This window comes from Pseudophryne corroboree, unplaced genomic scaffold, assembly GCF_028390025.1.
Source record: "Pseudophryne corroboree isolate aPseCor3 unplaced genomic scaffold, aPseCor3.hap2 scaffold_283, whole genome shotgun sequence".
NCBI classification, from domain to species: Eukaryota; Metazoa; Chordata; class Amphibia; order Anura; family Myobatrachidae; genus Pseudophryne; species Pseudophryne corroboree.
Window position 1 is genome coordinate 612,290 of NW_026969494.1, and position 16,532 is coordinate 628,821.

Sequence of the window (16,532 nt, forward strand, 5' to 3'; positions counted from 1 at the left end):
GGAACCCACTTAGACATAAGTCAGAGGGGGTTCCTGGCATTCGGGGAAAGGGGTCCCATGTGAAAACATGGGGGCCCTTTCAGTGCGAGGTCTGGTGTCCGTTTTTTTATTTTGACAAGTACCTGGATTACAACTGGATTAAAAGAAGAAGAGGCTTCGACACTGGATTTTGTGAGTATAATTTTTTCCACAGGTACACCATGGATTCTACATGGAGAAGAGGACCGACCCTCGTGTGAACATAAGGTAAGTATGTGTATATGGAGGTGTGTATGTATGTATTAAAGTTATACTTTCAAGGTGTGTGTCTTATGTTTTTATTGGGGTATTTTTTTTAGTAGTAGTACTACAGGTACCAGCGGGCCCGGTTTTCCTCCGCATGCTGGTACTTGTGGTTCTCCAAGTACCAGCTTGCGGGGGAGGCTTGCTGGGACTTCTAGTACTGCTACTAAAAACACTATTCATTTTTTTACACAACGGCTATCAGCCTCCCATCTGCAGCCCATGGATGGGGGGGACAGCCTCGGGCTTCACCCCTGGTCCTTGGGTGGCTGGAGGGGGGGGACCCCTTGATTGAAGGGGTCCCCACTCCTCCAGGGTACCCCGGCCAGGGGTGACTAGTTGGTTATGTAATGCCAGGGCCGCCGGGAGCTATATAAAAGTGTCCCCCGGCTGTGGCATTATGTATCTGGCTAGTGGAGCCCAATGCTGGTTTCAGAAATAAGGGGGACCCCTACGCTTTTTGTCCCCCGTATTTTGGAACCAGGACCAGGCGCAGAGCCCGGTGCTGGTTGTTGACATATGGGGGAACCTCTATCATTTTTTTCCCCATATTTTTGCAACCAGGACCGGCTCAAAGAGCCCGAGGCTGGTTTTGCTTAGGAGGGGGGACCCCACGCATTTTTTTTTTAATTTAACACTGATTTTTTTTTTTTTTAAAGTGCACAATGAAGCCCAGCACGGATCTCTCAGATCCGGCCGAGATTCATTGTATTAAAGTCGGCAGTGTTTTACAAGTCACTCACGTAAAACACTGCCTAAAAAAACGAATGACATCGGTAAAACCGAAAATGCAGAATACGGCAGCTTAGTAAATTAGTCGTACTAAATTCAAAAAGTTGCATATTTACACTTTCGATGTCATTCGTGATTGAACTTTGACCTCAAACGGAAAATTACGAATCTTAGTAAATTTACCCCTGTATCTCTTCCTTTCATGTACAACTATGTCAGTAATGTTTAACTTTTTGTTTCTCCTGGTATAAATAAAGAGTTTAAAAAAAAAATGTGTGTTGCATCGATAGTCTTTGTGCGACTGTGGGTGTATATGCATACAAAATGCTATGATACAGTGTTTTACTGTAACTTAGCATTTCCTAAGCAGATACAGCTGACCTCCAGCTAAATGAGCAGTATTCCCACCTCCGTCGCAGGGACACTCACTACCCATCCCCCAGCTAAATCCACCAACCCCCACCTAAAAATGCTATAGGGCATTTTTACTAACTGCCATTAACACAATATAAACCCCTTAACATTTAAAAAAAAATACACAACACATTTAGATTTTTTTAAAAACTTTATAAAAATCAACTGACAACGCCAACTCTGGCCAGGATTCATAAGCTGTACCATGAGAACGAGTGCCTTTTGACAGGGACTATGCCAACAGAACAGGAATTGGGCATATCCGAGTACAGTAGAGGCAAACACAGTGCGATTTTGCCTTGGGTGAAGAACAACAGCAAATTTCCAAACAGTCTTGAAGGAACACAAGAAGTGCAGTCATCACAACGATCTGTAGTCCGGGACAGTGAGGTCTCAAAACCGACGCTGCAGTACTAATGACCTCATAAAGTTCACTTGGAGCAAGAGCGAAGGATAAGGTCACCAGCAGATTTTTCCAACAAAACTAAAAAAACGGGTACAAAAAACTAATTATAAATTAAAAAAACGTGGGTCACCCACTGGACAAGGTGCTAGATTGGGGGGAGGGGCTGGGCTGTGTAGCTCCCGCCGGAAAAAAGTTGGTTGCGGAGGAGGGTTTACCGGCGCATGCTCCATTGGGGGGTGGTATAGGCAGGGCCGGATTAACAATGGGGCGGATGGAGCTGCAGCTCCAGGCCCCTCATCAAAATAGGCCCACTGCATCTACTGTGCTGCGGCTGTAGACAGGAAACATTTTTCCTGCTACAGCAGCCTGCAATTGCCACCCTCCGACCACCTCCCCTCCTCCTGTGGCACCCACGCACAAAGGCCACCGCAGGCACAAACTTCATGGGCGGCGGAGTGGAATGGGTCACTAACCCTCCCTGTGCCGCACAGGCAGTGACGTAACACCAGTCAGTGTTTCCGCCTTTCTTCCGGAGTCCCGGTAGCTCCGCCTCCAGCCAGGGCATATAAAAAAATCATAAAAATGGGCGTGGCCACGGGGGGGGGGGGCAATGTTAGGCCACGCCCCCGAATTTGCTTGGCTCCTGGCGTCGGCGGTAGTCTGTGTGTGGCCTGCCCCTCACTGCTTCCTCTGTGGGGACTTGGAGGTGACAGGTACAGTACAGAATACATGTGTGTGTGTGTGGGGCGAGGGGACAGGCTGAGTGTATGTGTGGTGACTGGGATAACAGGCTGTATGTGTGGGGGGGTGACTGGGATAACAGGCTGTATGTGTGGGGGGGTGACTGGGGGTAACAGGATGTGTGTGTGGGGGTGGTGACTGGGGGTAACAGGGTGTGTGTGTGTGTGGGAGGGGGTGACTGGGGGTAACAGGGTGTGTGTGTGTGTGGGAGGGGGTGACTGGGGGTAACTGGTTGTGTGTGTGTGTGTGTGTGGGGGGGGGGGGGGTGACTGGGGGTAACAGCTGTGTGGGTGTGACTGTGGGGATAACAGGCTGTTTGTGTGTGGGGGAGGGGATGACTGCGAGTAACAGGCTGTGCGTGTGTGTGTGGGGGGGTGACTTGGGGTAACAGGGTGTGTGTGTGTGTGGGAGGGGGTGACTGGGGGTAACAGGGTGTGTGTGTGTGTGTGTGTGTGTGTGTGTGTGTGTGTGTGTGTGTGTGTGTGTGGGAGGGGGTGACTGGGGGTAACTGGTTGTGTGTGTGTGTATGTGTGGGGGGGGGGGTGACTGGGGGTAACAGCTGTGTGGGTGTGACTGGGGAGATAACAGGCTGTTTGTGTGTGGATGAGGGGATGACTGCGAGTAACAGGCTGTGCGTGTGTGGGGGGGGGGGGTGACTGGGGGTAACAGGCTGTGTGTGTTGGGGGGTAACAGGCTGTGTGTGTTGGGGGGTAACAGGCTGTGTGTGTGGGGGGTGACTGGGGGTAACAGGCTGTGGGGGTGACTGGGGGTAACAGGCTGCGTGTGTGTGTGGGGGGGTGACGGGGTAACAGGCTGTGTGTGTGGGTGACTGGGGGTAACAGGCTGTGTGAGTTTGAGGGGAGGGGGGATGACTTGGCTGGGGGGTGGCTGTGTGTGTGTATGTGAGTGTGTGACTAGGGGGAACAGGCGGCGTGTGTGTGGGGGTGACTGGGGGTAACAGGCTGTCTGTGTGTGAGGGTGACTGGGGGTAACAGGCTGTCTGTGTGTGAGGGTGACTGGGGGTAACAGGCTGTCTGTGTGTGGGGGTGACTGGGGGTAACAGGCTGTCTGTGTGTGAGGGTGACTGGGGGTAACAGGCCGTGTGAGTTTGAGGGGAGGGGGGATGACTTGGCTGGGGGGTGGCTGTGTGTGTGTATGTGAGTGTGTGACTAGGGGGAACAGGCGGCGTGTGTGTGGGGGTGACTGGGGGTAACAGGCTGTCTGTGAGTGAGGGTGACTGGGGGTAACAGGCTGTCTGTGTGTGAGGGTGACTGGGGGTAACAGGCTGTCTGTGTGTGGGGGTGACTGGGGGTAACAGGCTGTCTGTGTGTGAGGGTGACTGGGGGTAACAGGCCGTGTGAGTTTGAGGGGAGGGGGGATGACTTGGCTGGGGGGTGGCTGTGTGTGTGTGTGTGTGTGTGTGTGTGTGTGTGTGTGTGTGTGTGTGTGTGTGTGTGTGTGTGACTAGGGTGAACAGGCTGCGTGTGTGTGGGGGTGACTGCGGGGTAACAGGCCGTGTGAGGGGAGGGGGGCATGACTTGGCTGGTGGTGGCTGTGTGTGTGTGTGACTAGGGGGAACAGGCTGTGTATGTGCGGGGAGGGTGTGTGTGGCTGGGGGGAACAGGCTGTGTGTGTGTGGGGAGGGGTGTGTGGCTGGGGGTAACAGGCTGTGTGTGTGTGAGTAAGGGGGGGTGACTGGGGGGGAACAGGCTGTGTGGGGTGACTGGAGGCACTGTCGGAGCCACCCCATGTTGTTTCTGCCACTTTTTTTTTTTTTTCAAGCAGGGACCTGCGGCAGTGTGGTGCCATGAAGGGGCATGCAGCAGTACTAGCAGGAGGAGGTGGTCCAGCCAGTCCAGCCGCACTCACCTTTTTTACCACTCTCTGACGCTGTTGCCCGACGTCATGATCCAACAAAAAACAGAAGAAGGGACCCACTGCTGCCGGAGAAGAAAGGGGACCCGCTTTTCCTGTCACTGATGAGAAGGGGGACCCACTACTGCCCGAGGTACACAGTGCCATTTCACTGAAGGGAGGGACGCACAGTGTCACTTGTACTGGGGGCAGGGGGACAGAGCTAAGTACACAGGGCCATCTGTACCCCCTCTCTCTCAACCCTCCATCCGTCTCACCTCTCTCTTTTTCTCTCTTTCCCCTCTCTCAACCCTGGTCTCTCTCACCTCCACTGTTTCCCTCTTTCTTTTTCTTTCATTCTGTATCCCCCCACCCCCCTCTTTGTCACCCCTTCTCTCTCTCTCTCTCTCTCTCTCTCTAACTCTCTCTCTCGTTCTCTTTTCTTTCTCTCATTTCTCTGTCTTGCTCTTTCTTTCTCTCTCACTTTCTTTGTCACCTTTCTCTCTATACCCTGCTCCCTCTTCTCTGACCCTCCCTCGTTCACACACCCCTGTCTTACTCAACTTTGTCTCGCATCCTCCCTGTCTCTCTAATTCTCTCTCTCTCTCCCCCCTGCTCTCCACCCATCCCACTCTCTCTACCCTCTCTCTTACACTACCTCTCTGTCTCACCTTTTTCTTTCTCATACTTTCTCTCTCTAACCCTCTCTCCCTCGCTTTCTTTTGCTCTTTCCCTCTCTCTTACACCCTGCTTCCCCACTCTCACAACCGTCTGTCTCTCTTTCTTTCTCTGTCTTTTTTTCTTTCTCCTCCTCTCGACTCTCTTGCGCTGCTTTCTCTACCCTGCTGTCTGTCTCACCTCTTTCTCTCCCCTTTCTCTCTCCTCTCTCTTTCTCTCTCTCTCTCACACACACTCTGTCACCTCTTTCCTCTCCCCCTTCCTTTCTCTCACCCCCTCCTTTGTCTCACCTCTCTCTCTCTCTCTCTCATTCTTTTCTCTCCCTCTCATTCTCTCTTCCCTGCCTCCTCTCCCCCGCCCCCCCTCTCCCTCTTTCAAACCTCTCACCCACTTATCTCAACTTTCTTTCTCTTTTTCTTTCTTTCTTTCTTTCTTTCTTTCTTTCTTTCTTTCTTTCTTTCTTTCTTTCTTTCTTTCTTTCTTTCTTTCTTTCTTTCTTTCTTTCCATTATATCTCATCCTTCCTCTCTGTCTCCCCTCTCTTTCATTCTCTTTATTTCTCTCTCTCCTGCTCTCTCCTTTCACCCCTCCCTCTGTCTCACCTCGCTCTCTTTTTCTCTCTCTCTCCCTATTTTTCTTTCTCTCTAACCTTCTTTCTACCTATCTCTCTTTCTTTTGTTCTCTTCTCCCTCCCCTCTCTTAAACCCTGCTCCCCCTCTCTCTCTCAACCCTCTCCCACTCCCCCTCTCACCTCTCTCTCTTCTGTCTCACCCTGCTTTCTCTACCCTGCTATCTGTGTCCCTTTCTCTCTCTTTCTCTCTACTCCCTTTCTCTCTCCTCTCTCTCTCACCCCGTTGTCTCTCTATCCCTCTCGTCCCCTTTATGAGGGATGATGGGTGTTGCTGGCTGCTGCTGTGATCTGTACTGTTGGGTGCGATGCTGGGAGAAGGGTGCTGGTCAGAGGCGGAACTAGCGGGCGATGCTAGGGGCCACCAGCTAGAATCTTGCCTTGGGCATCAAACTGGTTAGGGCCGGCTCTGAGTGTGCCGCCTTGCCACCACTACACCAGGAAGCACTGGCAGCATTGACAGCAGGATTCTCCATGAAGGTGGCCCGGGCCTCCTGAGGTGAGGAGTTTTTTTTTCGGTATGGCACTCCCAGTAACAGCATAGTGTGTGTGTGTGTGTGTGTGTGTATATATATATATATATATATATATATATGCACATACATACATACATACATACATACATACATACATACACACAAACAAACACACTTACATATCTATTTTGATTAGACATATTGTGTCCTTTGACATAGGGGATCATTCCGAGTTGATCGCTCGCTAGCTACTTTTTGCAGCGCTGCGATCAGATAGTCGGCGCCTATAGGGGAGTGTATTTTCGCTTTGCAAGTGTGTGATCGCCTGTGCAGCCGAGCTGCACAAAAAAGTTTTTAGCAGTTTCTGAGTAGCCCAGGACTTACTCAGCCGCTGCGATCACTTCAGCCTGTCTGGTCCCAAAATTGACATCAGACACCCGCCCTGCAAACGCTTGGACACGCCTGCATTTTTCCTACCACTCCCTGAAAACGGTCAGTTGCCACCCACAAACGCCTTCTTCCTGTCAATCTCCTTGTGATCGGCTGGGCGAATGGATTCTTCATACAATCCATCACTCGGCAACAATCCGCTTTGTAACCGTATGACGCGCAGTTCTGAACTGATCGCAGCACAGCAAAAAATCCTAGCTTGTGATCAGGTCTGAATGACCCCCTTAGCGAGTTGAATCCAGTTGTTTCTTGCATGCCCATAATTAATGGCAGCTCGACAGAGCTATTCAATTGTAATGCAAATTAAAGTGAAGGCTATGGCCACCTATTGCTTATCACTTAGAAGCACTTGGTAAAACTGCATAATGTGGCTAAACCAGTCTAAACTATTGGTCATGCTGCCAAAATAGCAGTTTGGGCGATCCAACAGCCAATTGTTCACAGATTTCTGCTCACCACCTCAAGAGACTGCGAGCAGAAATCATGCAGTCATGGCAATACAATTGAATAGTTCCATTGGGCGCCCATTACTTATGGTCACCCAAAAAATAAATTCCCCCCCAGTGACTCTCTCTAGAGAGATAGATATAGAGAGAGATAAAGATATATAGATAGATTTTTTATTTTATTTTCAAACACGCATACACACACGCATATATACATATATTTAAATACAGCACTAGTCACGCACCCATATCCGTAGCTCCCATCACAGCCCTGAGGAAGCACACAACAGGCCCTTCAAAAATTTCAGCTCCAGGCCCATTAAGACCTTAATCTGGCACTGGGTATAGGAAGGGGGCAGGTGGAAAATTTGGGTTATACCAACGGTCAGGTGGCACTATCTCAGACGCCGGCACCAGTGCTTGGCGCCTGGCGCGTGAGGTAGCCTCAAAGACTAACCGCTGGAGGATCAGTTTTTGTTCCTCCGTTATCAGGCGCATCTCCGCAGCAATATAATGTCCAAATTGTTGTTCCACATCCGGGGGCCTATGGAGAACCTCCTCGGCGCGTTGAAAAAACTGCTGGGAGCCAGAGGGGGTGCTATAGGGGGCAGAAGTGGTCCTCCTCGCCGTGCACCTTGGTCTTGCTGGACGCGGCTGTGGGGTTGCCACCGGCTCCACTTCCGGCTCCTCCACTTCTGCCCCTTGGACGGTGGTAGGCTCCTCCTCCAGCTCCGGGGTAGGTTCCTGCAATATAAGAAAAACTAAAATTAGGTCTATGTCAAAATTTGTGGGGGGCATACCAAACAAATGTGTGTGTACTTACCAGATCCAGAGTCTCCTGAGCCTCCTCTTCTACAGGAACTGGAGACTCTGGAGCCAGAGCATCCCGTGACCTTACCCTCAGCTCTTGCTCTATAATTAACTGAATTTGGTCATAGTACCACAGCATCGTTTTATAGACCTCATCAGTCCCGGCTCCAGATCGCTGTGAATCCTGCACCCTCTTGTGTTCCTTAACTAAGACTGTTCGGAAATTTGTCATTTTTTTCTTCACCCAAGGCACATCGACATAAGAGTTTCTGCCTCTACTGTACTCAATAAGCTGCTGATATGCCCGATTCCGCTTGGTTCTGTTGGCATAGTCCAGGCTTCTGACACGCCACAGGCACATTAAAATACGCAGCACCCCAAAAATGCATCCCTTAATGCATCGCCACCATCCCCCCGGCAAGGGGGCGTGCCCTCATTTTTTAAATGAGCCTGGCCTCATTTTAATGGGCGTGGCCTCGTCTGAAAAGACTACCTCACACCCCAGTATTTGACCCTGTACCAACAGATCACGCCCACCATAGGGAAATAAAAATTCTACAATCTTAAGGCCCACACAGTAATGCCCCCTGCACCATATTATGCCACACACCGCAATGCCCTTGATACATTAAATCCCCACAATACGGCAGACAGAGCGCCCATTTTACACATTATGGCAGGCAAGAGTCCCCATTTTATACATTACTGCAGGCAAGTGTCCCCCTTGTTACACATTATGGCAGGCACGTGTCCCCATTTTATACATCACATCAGAATCCCCATTTTATACATTACTGCAGGCAATTGTCCCCATTTTATACATCATGGCAGACAGAGTCCCCATTTTATACATTACGGCAGGCAAGAGTCCGCTTTTTACCAGTGGCGTGCGGTGAGGTCAGTGGCTGGTGAGGCACTACAGCCAAAATGTCCGCCAAATCCTGCCGATGACCCCTACCGCCGCCGAGCCAATGCCCCCTACTGCCTATGAGCCGATGCCCGCTGCCACCATCAATGGCTTACAAACTCGCCCACCATCAACTAACCCAGCCCTCCGCCACTAATTTGCATCTCAGTCCGATGCTGCCAATACCCGCTGCCTGCCTGCTCATCATACTTGTGATATTGTACATTTTTATAGAAAAAAATAATAATGAGTTTTTGGGAAGGGAGTGGGAGGAGGACATGAATGCAATTTTGTTGCCCAGGGTTCCATTAACTTAATGGAGAAGGGTCTGAAGGGGTTAAAAATGAAAAAAAAAATGTGTGTGGGGTCCCCCCTCCTAAGTATTACCAGCCTCGGGCTCTTTGAGCTGGTCCTGGTTGTTTAAATACTGGGGAAAAAATTGGACAGGGGTTCCCCGTATTTAGACAACCAGCACCGGGCTCTTAGTCCGGTCCTGGTTCCAAAAATATGGGGGACAAAGATGTAGGGGTCCCCCGTATTTTTAAAACCAGTGCCGGGCTCCACTAGCCAGGTACATAATGCCACAGCCGGGGGACACATTTATGGAGGTCCCTGTGGCCGTGGCATTACCCCCCCCCCCAACTAGTCACCCCTGGCCGGGGTTCCCTGGAGGAGTGGGGACCCCTTAAATCAAGGGGTCACCCCCCCTCCAGGCACCCAAGGACCAGGGGTGAAGCCCGAGGCTGTCCCCCCATCCATGGGTGGTGGATGGGAGGCCATGTGTGTAAAGAAAAGAATATTGTTTTTTGTTGTGGAACTACAAGGCCCAGCAAGCCTCCCCCGCAAGCTGGTACCTGGAGAACCACAAGTACCAGCATGCAGGGAAATAACGGGCCCGCTGGTACCTATAGTTCTACAACAACAAAAAATACCTAAATAAAAACACAACTCACACACCGTGACTGTAAAAATTTATTAAAACACACTTACACACTCACACATACTTACCTACATCCCTCGCCGGTCACGTCCACTTGTCCAGTAGAATCCAATTGGGGTACCTGTAAAAATGAGAGACAGATTACTTACCTACATCCCACACCGATCACGTCCACTTGTCCAGTAGAATCCAACAGGGTAGGGGTACCTGTAAAAATGAAAATTATACTTACACATCCACAGGAGGGAGGGAGAGAGAGAGACTCTAACCTGCTGCTGCTGGGGAGAGCTGCACACACTGCAGGGCCACGCCGCTGCTCCTGTCAGCAGGAGGACGGAGCCGGCGGAGGATGGGGCAGAGCCGCACGGGGGAGAGCACCCTAGTGCCAGATACATTGCCCCCAGTGCCAGATTGCCCACAGTGCCAGATTGCCCACAGTGCCCTCCCCAGCGCCAGATTCATTGCCCCCAGTGCCAGGAACACTGCCCCTAGCCCCCCCCCACAGTGCCAGATACGTTGCCCCACAGTGCCAGATACATTGCCCCCCAGTGCCAGATATGTTGCCCCACAGTGCCAGATACATTGCCCCACAGTGCCAGATACGGTGCCCCCCAGTGCCAGATACATTGCCCCACAGTGCCAGATACGGTGCACCCCTAGTGCCAGATACATTGCCCCACAGTGTCAGATATGTTGCCCCACAGTGTCAGATATGTTGCCCCACAGTGCCAGATACATTGCCCCCCAGTGCCAGATACGGTGCCCCCCAGTGCCAGATACGGTGCCCCCCTAGTGCCAGATATGTTGCCCCACAGTGCCAGATATGTTGCCCCACAGTGCCAGATACGGTGCCCCCCAGTGCCAGTTACATTGCCCCACAGTGCCAGATATGTTGCCCCACAGTGCCAGATACGGTGCCCCCCAGTTCCAGATACATTGCCCCACAGTGCCAGATACGGTGACCCCCTAGTGCCAGATATATTGCCCCACAGTGCCAGATATGTTGCCCCACAGTGCCAGATACGGTGCCCCCCTAGTGCCAGATACATTGCCCCACAGTGCCAGATATGTTGCCCCACAGTGCCAGATACATTGCCCCACAGTGCCAGATACGGTGCCCCCCAATGCCAGATACATTGCCCCACAGTGCCAGATACGGTGACCCCCTAGTGCCAGATACATTGCCCCACAGTGCCAGATATGTTGCCCCACAGTGCCAGATACGGAGACCCCCAGTGCCAGATACATTGCCCCCCAGTGCCAGATACATTGCCCAACAGTGCCAGATACAGTGCCCCCCTAGTGCCAGATACATTGCCACACAGTGCCAGATACGGTGCCCCCCTAGTGCCAGATACGGTGCCCCCCTAGTGCCAGTGCAGACCCCCACCCCGCTGCTGATACTTACCGTTTTCAATGAAGTTTTCCGGTGCCCACTGCTTCACGTGTTCCGTCTTCGGCCTCCGCGCAGTGAATGAAGAAAATGGATGCGGCGGGGAGTGGCTGGGATGACGCAGATCGGCATCGCAAGCTCATATCGCAAGCTACTGGAAACACTTGCAATATGAACTAGATAGTACACCGATCTAGCAAGGATTGACTTGCCTGCACAGTCTATCTAGGCTTGCGATGCCGACCTGGCGGGGCCGCGCATCGGGATCAAATCAGGATCACAAGGTGAGTTTCACTTTGCGATCTGCACTAACTTTTCTTGCGATTTTGACTATATAGTCAAAATCGAAAGAAAATATCTCACCGTGTGTGCACACCCTTAGTTTTGAGTGGAGTGTGTTCAAACTGAAATCTAAATTGCAATGTAAAAATAGAGCAGCCAGTATTTACTAGAGAGGTGCACCGGACATTTTTCGGGTTTTGTGTTTTGGTTTTGGATCCGGACGCGTTTTGGCAAAACCTCCCTGAAAATTTTTTGTCGGATTCGGGTGTGTTTTGGATTCAGGTGTTTTTTTTCAAAAAACCCTCAAAAACAGCTTAAATCATAGAATTTGGGGGTCATTTTGATCCCATAGTATTATTAACCTCAATAACCATCATTTCCACTCATTTACAGTCTATTCTGAACACCTCACACCTCACAATATAATTTTTAGTCCTACAATTTGCACCGAGGTCGCTGGATGACTAAGCTAAGCGACCGTAGTGGCCGGCACAAACACCTGGCCCATCTAGGAATGGCACTGCAGTGTCAGACAGGATGGCACTTAAAAAAATTTGCCCCAAACATCACATAATGCAAAGATAAATTAAAGAAAAAAGAGGTGCAAGATGGAATTGTCCTTGGGCCCTCCCACCCACCCTTATGTTGTATAAACAGGACATGCACACTTTAACAAACCCATCATTTCAGCGACAGGGTCTGCCACACGACTGTGGCTGAAATGACTGGTTGGTTTGGGCCCCCACCAAAAAAGGCTCTACAGAGGCAAGATGTCCACCTCCTCCTCATTGTCCGATTCCTCACCCCTTTCACTGTGTACATCCCCCTCCTCACAGATTATTAATTCGTTCCCACTGGACTCCACCATCTCAGGTCCCGGTGTACTTTCTGGAGGCAATTGCTGGTGAATGTCTCCACGGAGGAATTGATTATACTGTAATTCATTTTGATGAACATCATCTTCTCCACATTTTCTGGAAGTAACCTCGTACACCAATTGCTGACAAGGTGACCGGCTGCACTAAACACTCTTTCGGAGTACACACTGGAGGGGATGCAACTTAGGTAAAATAAAGCCAGTTTGTGCAAGGGCCTCCAAATTGCCTTTTTTTCCTGCCAGTATATGTACGGACTGTCTGACGTGCCTACTTGGATGCGGTCACTCATATAATCCTCCACCATTCTTTCAGTGGTGACAGAATCATATGCAGTGATTTCCCATTTACCCATTTACCATGAATTCTGTGATCTTTCTTAGTGGTGATTTCACAGTCTTGCTAGAAACCGACCTAAGACAGAGCATAAGGACAAAGGGTTTTCACCGCTGTGGTGACTGCCTTATGTGCAAGACTGTGAAATCACCACTAAGAAAGATCACAGAATTCATGGTAAATGGGAAATCTTTCCCCATCAGGGAATTTATCACATGTCACACTAAGAATGTGATCTACATCCTAGAGTGTACATGTGGTTTATTTTATGTTGGAAGGACAGGGAGGTGTGTAAAGTAGAGATGAGCGCCTGAAATTTTTCGGGTTTTGTGTTTTGGTTTTGGGTTCGGTTCCGCGGCCGTGTTTTGGGTTCGAACGCGTTTTGGCAAAACCTCACCGAATTTTTTTTGTCGGATTCGGGTGTGTTTTGGATTCGGGTGTTTTATTCAAAAAACACTAAAAAACAGCTTAAATCATAGAATTTGGGGGTCATTTTGATCCCAAAGTATTATTAACCTCAAAAACCATAATTTACACTCATTTTCAGTCTATTCTGAATACCTCACACCTCACAATATTATTTTTAGTCCTAAAATTTGCACCGAGGTCGCTGTGTGAGTAAGATAAGCGACCCTAGTGGCCAACACAAACACCGGGCCCATCTAGGAGTGGCACTGCAGTGTCACGCAGGATGTCCCTTCCAAAAAACCCTCCCCAAACAGCACATGACGCAAAGAAAAAAAGAGGCGCATTGAGGTAGCTGTGTGAGTAAGATTAGCGACCCTAGTGGCCGACACAAACACCGGGCCCATCTAGGAGTGGCACTGCAGTGTCACGCAGGATGTCCCTTCCAAAAAACCCTCCCCAAACAGCACATGACGCAAAGAAAAAAAGAGGCGCAATGAGGTAGCTGACTGTGTGAGTAAGATTAGCGACCCTAGTGGCCGACACAAACACCGGGCCCATCTAGGAGTGGCACTGCAGTGTCACGCAGGATGTCCCTTCCAAAAAACCCTCCCCAATCAGCACATGATGCAAAGAAAAAGAAAAGAAAAAAGAGGTGCAAGATGGAATTGTCCTTGGGCCCTCCCACCCACCCTTATGTTGTATAAACAAAACAGGACATGCACACTTTAACCAACCCATCATTTCAGTGACAGGGTCTGCCACACGACTGTGACTGATATGACGGGTTGGTTTGGACCCCCCCCAAAAAAGAAGCAATTAATCTCTCCTTGCACAAACTGGCTCTACAGAGGCAAGATGTCCACCTCATCTTCACCCTCCGATATATCACCGTGTACATCCCCCTCCTCACAGATTATCAATTCGTCCCCACTGGAATCCACCATCTCAGCTCCCTGTGTACTTTGTGGAGGCAATTGCTGCTGGTCAATGTCTCCGCGGAGGAATTGATTATAATTCATTTTAATGAACATCATCTTCTCCACATTTTCTGGATGTAACCTCGTACGCCGATTGCTGACAAGGTGAGCGGCGGCACTAAACACTCTTTCGGAGTACACACTTGTGGGAGGGCAACTTAGGTAGAATAAAGCCAGTTTGTGCAAGGGCCTCCAAATTGCCTCTTTTTCCTGCCAGTATAAGTACGGACTGTGTGACGTGCCTACTTGGATGCGGTCACTCATATAATCCTCCACCATTCTATCAATGTTGAGAGAATCATATGCAGTGACAGTAGACGACATGTCCGTAATCGTTGTCATGTCCTTCAGTTCGGACCAGATGTCAGCATCAGCAGTCGCTCCAGACTGCCCTGCATCACCGCCAGCGGGTGGGCTCGGAATTCTGAGCCTTTTCCTCGCACCCCCAGTTGCGGGAGAATGTGAAGGAGGAGATGTTGACAGGTCGCGTTCCGCTTGACTTGACAATTTTGTCACCAGCAGGTCTTTCAACCCCAGCAGACCTGTGTCTGCCAGAAAGAGAGATCCAAGGTAGGCTTTAAATCTAGGATCGAGCACGGTGGCAAAAATGTAGTGCTCTGATTTCAACAGATTGACCACCCGTGAATCCTTGTTAAGCGAATTAAGGGCTGCATCCACAAGTCCCACATGCCTAGCGGAATCGCTCCCTTTTAGCTCCTTCTTCAATGCCTCCAGCTTCTTCTGCAAAAGCCTGATGAGGGGAATGACCTGACTCAGGCTGGCAGTGTCTGAACTGACTTCACGTGTGGCAAGTTCAAAGGGCATCAGAACCTTGCACAACGTTGAAATCATTCTCCACTGCACTTGAGACAGGTGCATTCCACCTACTATATCGTGCTCAATTGTATAGGCTTGAATGGCCTTTTGCTGCTCCTCCAACCTCTGAAGCATGTAGAGGGTTGAATTCCACCTCGTTACCACTTCTTGCTTCAGATGATGGCAGGGCAGGTTCAGTAGTTTTTGGTGGTGCTCCAGTCTTCTGTACGTGGTGCCTGTACGCCGAAAGTGTCCCGCAATTTTTCTGGCCACCGACAGCATCTCTTGCACGCCCCTGTCGTTTTTTAAAAAATTTTGCACCACCAAATTCAAGGTATGTGCAAAACATGGGACGTGCTGGAATTTGCCCATATTTAATGCACACACAATATTACTGGCGTTGTCCGATGCCACAAATCCACAGGAGAGTCCAATTGGGGTAAGCCATTCCGCGATGATCTTCCTCAGTTGCCGTAAGAGGTTTTCAGCTGTGTGCGTATTCGGTGATACAAAGCGTAGCCTGCCTAGGAAAGAGTTGGCGTTTGCGAGATGCTGCTACTGGTGCCGCCGCTGCTGTTCTTGCGGCGGGAGTCCATACATCTACCCAGTGGGCTGTCACAGTCATATAGTCCTGACCCTGCCTTGCTCCACTTGTCCACATGTCCGTGGTTAAGTGGACATTGGGTACAACTGCATTTTTTAGGACACTGGTGAGTCTTTTTCTGACGTCCGTGTACATTCTCGGTATCGCCTGCCTAGAGAAGTGGAACCTAGATGGTATTTGGTAACGGGGGCACACTGCCTCAATAAATTGTCTAGTTCCCTGTGAACTAACGGCGGATACCGGACGCACGTCTAACACCAACATAGTTGTCAAGGACTCAGTTATCCGCTTTGCAGTAGGATGACTGCTGTGATATTTCATCTTCCTCGCAAAGGACTGTTGAACAGTCAATTGCTTACTGGAAGTAGTACAAGTGGGCTTACGACTTCCCCTCTGGGATGACCATCGACTCCCAGCGGCAACAACAGCAGCGCCAGCAGCAGTAGGCGTTACACGCAAGGATGCATCGGAGGAATCCCAGGCAGGAGAGGACTCGTCAGAATTGCCAGTGACATGGCCTGCAGGACTATTGGCATTCCTGGGGAAGGAGGAAATTGACACTGAGGGAGTTGGTGGGGTGGTTTGCGTGAGCTTGGTTACAAGAGGAAGGGATTTACTGGTCAGTGGACTGCTTCCGCTGTCACCCAAAGTTTTTGAACTTGTCACTGACTTATTATGAATGCGCTGCAGGTGACGTATAAGGGAGGATGTTCCGAGGTGGTTAACGTCCTTACCCCTACTTATTACAGCTTGACAAAGGGAACACACGGCTTGACACCTGTTGTCCGCATTTCTGGTGAAATACCTCCACACCGAAGAGCTGATTTTTTTGGTATTTTCACCTGGCATGTCAACGGCCATATTCCTCCCACGGACAACAGGTGTCTCCCCGGGTGCCTGACTTAAACAAACCACCTCACCATCAGAATCCTCCTGGTCAATTTCCTCCCCAGCGCCAGCAACACCCATATCCTCCTCATCCTGGTGTACTTCAACACTGACATCTTCAATCTGACTATCAGGAACTGGACTGCGGGTGCTCCTTCCAGCACTTGCAGGGGGTGTGCAAATGGTGGAA